Source organism: Colobus angolensis, unplaced genomic scaffold (genome assembly GCF_000951035.1).
Source record: "Colobus angolensis palliatus isolate OR3802 unplaced genomic scaffold, Cang.pa_1.0 Scaffold6, whole genome shotgun sequence".
In the NCBI taxonomy this organism is placed as follows: Eukaryota; Metazoa; Chordata; class Mammalia; order Primates; family Cercopithecidae; genus Colobus; species Colobus angolensis.
In genome coordinates this window covers 22,987,395-22,993,432 of record NW_012119598.1, presented here as the reverse complement: position 1 = coordinate 22,993,432, position 6,038 = coordinate 22,987,395, and the positions used below count along the sequence as shown (strand labels likewise).

The 6,038-nt window shown below is 36.9% G+C and overlaps 1 long non-coding RNA gene across 1 annotated transcript in view; it reads right to left on the bottom strand.

The window, feature by feature from the left end:
- LOC105526698 overlaps positions 1 to 6,038 on the bottom strand; it is a 96,738-nt gene that overhangs the window by 70,472 nt on the left and 20,228 nt on the right. The window contains exon 2 of the long non-coding RNA XR_001004129.1: positions 180 to 313. This is a non-coding gene — a long non-coding RNA (uncharacterized LOC105526698). The remainder of the gene's footprint in view (positions 1 to 179; positions 314 to 6,038) is intronic.

Sequence of the window (6,038 nt, the reverse complement as noted above, 5' to 3'; positions counted from 1 at the left end):
AAAAAAAAAAAAAAACAGGACAACTCTGAAGACTCTCCTGCTTGCAATTAAGAGGTATACCCAGAAAGTATCAAAAGTTGTATTCTTCCAGTTGAAATCTTCTCAATTTCATCTTCCTGTTTTGATTACTGGTCTCCTGAAAAGGGACCTGTGGTATTACAACTTATCCCATTACTCACTCCTCTCAGGTAACTCTGCTGGAAAGGGAAAGAAGTAAATCTTGGAGCCCTGCACTTCCATCCGTTAATCATATACATGCATGCCCTCAAAAGCAGTAAATCACCGTCTTTCACTGTATTGCCATGATTCACACCTGAAACAGAGCAGAAAAGACAGGTACTCAGAAATGCCATGCCCAGAAAAAAGGTATCTTAATACACTAAAAACAACAATACTTAGGCACACCGGTATTGCTTCTTCTCAAAAAGACATCACACCAGCAAGTACAATGTATCATTCTAATTAAGGGTCATCAGCCGTGTTAAAGGCAAATTTTATAGACCAAAGCTTTCCAAACAGAACATTTTAGGACTCAGTACCTTTTCCAAGCTCTATTAAAACCAAACATCTATATCATGTTAACCCACTTGGGCAGCACGACTTTAATTAGTAAAATTAGCCCTGTTGTTTGGCCAACTTTCCTCTCATAAACTCTACAAGGCAGAAACATGGCCAATCATATGTTTTAAGATGCTACCTAATTATATAAAAGCACTCATCCAACTTCACATAGAAGTTTAAAAATCAAAACATATCATTAATCCGGAAGAAAAAAATATTTGAGGTTACCTCATTTTTTAAGATTATGTGCTCATTTACTACATGAGGAAAAAGGGCTTCTGATAGTCAACCGCCTTCTTTTAATTTAATTACCAGAAAATGCAAACTGTTTTCAGGTTTACCTGAATGTTATCAGTTTGAGTGGATTTTCCTATTCAATACACAACTGCCCTGCTTCCACTGGTCTTGTTAAGAAGAGGCAGTAACAGAAGTGCAAACTCGGTATTTTTAAGCACATTTAAAATCTCTCTAGCTGGGGAGATAAGAACACCTCCCTCTTGCCAAGCAAATGCCAACAGCCAACAGAACAAGGCCAAATGATAGAAAACACCTCCTGCAGATTTTACTCAACTTTTTCGTTGAGCTTGCACCATCATTATCAGCTGCCCTTCACAACTGCCAGCCTGTTCCATTAAACTTGCTATCAACTCAATATCAGCAGGATAACAATACGATGGTCTCCCAGCTCCTAGATTTGGAAGACTGATGAGTGGATGCTAATGAAGTCTCTGCCTGCAAGATGTATTTTTTATGTTTGATTCCCTGACCTTAATTTTCACATCATTCAAAAATCTGGAACTAAAGCTCACATTGGGTACAGAAATGACACTTCTTCAGCAAGAACCAGACCTGGCTGACAGTCTGTTTCTTTAACTGCCTTTCAGCAAAATGGCCGACTCAAGGATTAGGCTCTGAAATGGCTGAGAACAGGGATTTGTAAGACAAAGAATGACACATATTTCTGACAGCTGTGAATAGATACATAGAAGAGAAGTATCTTTTAAATAAAAGCCATTGTGGTACATTTAAATGGAATAATGTAATTGAAAATAGATTTAAAAAACAAAAGAATGAACTCAATGCTACCACATTTTTAAGGATGTTTTTATTTTTTTTTTTTTATTGATTTTAAAGGGCTTTGTAATAAGATTATATGCCCTACATTGCAGTACCAAAAGCTCTTTGACTGCATATAAATGACTGTGGTCTGCTCAACTTTCAACACAGGATTTTCTCACCCAGACTCCATCACCACTATATGTTTTAAAAGGCATCTCCTTTGAATTTTGGGTTGTGCTGTGGACTACAACTCATAATGCCTTCGCCTAAATGTACAGGCACACACAAAAATTATTCTTTTTCCCCAATAAGCCTCTGCTAATTGATATCGGCCATTCATATTAAAGTACATGGATATAATATGTTCCTAATAAAAGGAATACACCTTGATGCACATTCCGCCACAGAACATGAGGCCCTGAGGTTACTTCAACCTTACCAGTGCCATGAATTACTTTTTGGATGACAGATTTTTTTTTTTTTAATCCCATGTGTTGTTTTAGCTCCAGCTTTAAAACTGTGCAAATGGAAGGAAAACTATCTTAGTAAACATTCCCCTATCATCAGGTTTAAGAGAATTTTATTTCTAGTTTTAAGGAACAATGTAAAATAAACCACAGATGCTGGTGCCAGACAGATATGAAGTGTCCAAAGATTAACCCACAGTGACCTATCTCTGCATTGTGTTCCAGGGTCACTTAAATACGAATAGGGGGATGACGCCTTAAATACGAATACGGGGATGACGCCTTAAATACGAATACGGGGATGATGCTAAAAACGTAGATGCAGACAGCTGCATATCAGACTTTTAAAATGATCTTTGGGAAATCTAAAAGTCTTATGCTATCCTAAAACAGCAAATACTGACATCCACTTTTTGTCTTTTTTTTTTTTTTAAGTGTAATACCAGTAAACCACATTCAAGGTCAGAAAAAGTCTACTTGGCCACCTGAATAACTCTGCCATATTTGGTATTCAAAATTAAAAAGTGGAGACTTAAAAGTGGTAGTTACATGCTGGATTTCTTTGAAAACTTAAAATTGGAGCAGGAAAAAAACCAAAATAAGGACAACTCATTTAATGGCATTTGGTCAGCTCACTTGTTAAATATACACCGATTTATATACACAGTCAAAAAATAGCACAAGTTAACAGAATGACTAATGTTGTAATGAGACACCTTTATTGAGTCATTATGTATATAAGAAACAGTCCCAAAATTGTGGAGCCTGCCTCAAGTAGGCTGAGGTAACTGAGTATTGGTAAAATAGTGAAATATATGAGGAGACATGCATATAGAGAGAAATGCAGTCAGCAAAATGTCACTAAATTATACCCTTAAATCTGTCTTGCCTTTAAAATGCATCCCTATCAGACAGGCATTCACCCACTCCAGAGAACACAACCAGAAAGGGAGCTTCAAGTCTGCAACCCAAATGACAGCCCAGGAGTTTGTGGGTTTTATAAATGGCAGTTTGAGATTTAGGTTTTGTTTCTCCGTATAAGTAAAGCACCCATGGAAATGTTGTCCTGACACTACAGAATCACAGAAAAAAGGATTTATAGACTGAGTGGTTTACCAATTTCTTTTGATCAAAAGCAGTTAGAGGAGCAACTAGGTCAGATGTCCCTTCTACCTGCCACTTGATTATCTGTAGGGAAACATAAAGCTGGTTTTATTGATTTACCAGGAAATGTTTCCATATCAAGTTCAGCACTGAATAGTGACCCATAGATATTCAATTTCAATTAGAAAGTAACAGTCCCCCAAAACATAAAACCATTATTTCCAATGCCACAATTTTAAGGGGGAAATTTGGGAGAGAAGAATAAGAGAAATATCGTACAGATACAAAAAGGATTGATGTTATTAGGGAGCAGAGGAGGAACTGATTTTCATTACCCTAAGGGTATTGCTTATTAAGCTCAGACTATAAAACTAGCGTAGCTCTAGGAGTTTTGTGTTCCAGGTACCAATATGAGTTTACCAGTCAAAGGCAGCCTCTTCTGAAAATTATCATGGTTTACTGATGAGTATTTGTATCAATGTCTTAGGGAGATGCAGATAGAGACGTGTGTGTGTGTGTGTGTGTGTGTGTGTAATTTATGTTATAATGTGTATGTGTAATTTATATGTTATAGTGTGTGTGTGTGTGTGTGTGTGTATATTTAAGCCCACCATTGATGTTGTAAATGACTCAAGAATTATATATGGAAAGCATAAATATGTTTCTATATCTCTGTTTAGCTGGCTAAGAAGAAGCTCTTAGAGCTGAAAAGTTCTAAGAGGCAACTTGTTATACCAGAGCCCTAAATCTGTAAATCTTACAGCTGACATTTCCCAACCTGGGGCAATAAAAGATCAGAGGATGAGGAGGGGCACTTCTATTCTTAAGGACATAACTGGCAGCTGCTGGGCTTATTTGGAATCCTTGGCTCATGAAAACTTGTTTATGCATTTGGTGTATTCATATACTTTGCCTGTTTGCTAGGCTTAACACCAATAAGACGGCTGAACATTTGCTGTTGTCCATTTGTTGACTCATAACAACTCAAGGTTTAAATGCCACATAAAAAAAAACCTGACCAGCTGGGAGGAGGGGTCAAGGATTTGATGAAATAGAACAAAGTCTTGTCTTCATTTTTCTCTGGAAAAAGCCAAAAAGAAAATATTGTCTAATAATTCTAAGAGCCCTTTTATTTATCCTCTCATTACAAAAACTAGCATATACTCCTAGCATGTGTCAATAGATGGTCACAATTGGTACTGAAAAATCAGCTGCTTTAGGTAAAGGGGCCAATATTGAATCTCAAGTTAAATTAAGCTGCTGTTTTGTATACATTTTTGTGATGAGCTTGATATGCTTCTAGATGGTAAATACAATCTCTGAAAACAAAAAACACATAATCAAAATAAAAGCCTTAAATTACTGAAGGCCAGAAACACCATGAGAAACAGTTTTAGTATTATTTTCAAGCATAATAATTAACTAAATAAGACTTCATGTATTTACTAGGAAAATGCCTCAATCTGGTACACTTCATATAGGGACAGAAAAGTCTAAGTGATTCTAATCAAAATGTTTTCAAACCTCTCTTATTTTATGATCAATAGGAAAATAACAATTACGTATCTTCCACAGTTGTCATACAAATATTAAATAAATGTCTTAATTACCTCTTTACCTCATCTATATTCTCAGAGATACACAAGTATTCGGCCAAAAGAGAGTAACAGACTTTACAAATTAATCAATTAATTTGAATTGTTCCTTCTAAAAGACATTTTGCTTTTATCTTGCCATACAAAAGACTATCATTTCTTAAACCATTACATTGTATCTACTTAATTCCTACTAATGTGGCTACTTGGGAAGCTGGATTTCTCCAAATATATTTGTTTTCATTTAACAAATGTCCAACAACTTTCAGAATTAACAAATGGACTAGCAGACCCAAATGAATGCCAACTAAATAAGCAATTAACCTGGGAACACAAACAATCCCCAATCTACTAAATTCGGAACATTCTGAGATTATAGCCAAATGCCAAACTCATTCATCTTAGCAAGTCAGTGTGCCAAGACCTTCTTGATCAAGACAAGCACAATCTCAGGAACTTTCTTTACCTTCTCTCACTTTAAGAGGTATCAACAAATTAGATATGTATGAATTCATAAAAAAACTTCGTTAGAATGTGACCAATATTGGTCCTTTCCTGCTCTAATACTTAATGAAAACCTCCAAAATTGAGTCACAGAAAACTCTGCATTTTTAAAACAATTCTGAGGCCAGGTGCGGTGGCTCACACCTGTAATCCCAGAACTTTGGGAGGCAAGGCAGGTGGATCACGAGATCCGGAAATCAAGGTCATCCTGGCTAACATGGTGAAACTCCGTCTCTACTAAAAAGTACAAAAAAATTAGCCAGGCGTGGTGGTGGGGGCCTGTAGTGCCAGCTACTTGGGAGGCTGAGGCAGGAGAATGGGGTGAACCCAGGAGGTGGAACTTGCAGTGAGCCGAGATCCTGCCACTGCACTCCAGCCTGGGCGACAGAGCGAAGACTCTGTCTCAAAAAAAAAAAATTCTTACTACTGAATATATTTCAGTAAGTCTGCTTGTCTACAGACTCAAATCCCCACCATAGCTTGGTCTCTTAGGTATCAAAGCCCCTTGATAAAATACGTAGCTATTAAACCTTTAGCATAAATTTACTTCATACAGGAATCTATTGACCAAGGCTGAAAGGACAAAATCAATTGAACAGGTAAACCATAGTAGGAGAGGGAAGCAGAGGAAAAGTTCTATTTAGGGAGAAAAGTTTGTAATCAGTGTGAACTGGGCCACCAAATGCAGTGGGAAGATGGAGGAAGCAAGAGATAAAAGTCCAGGGAAAATCTACCAGACCAGACAGAA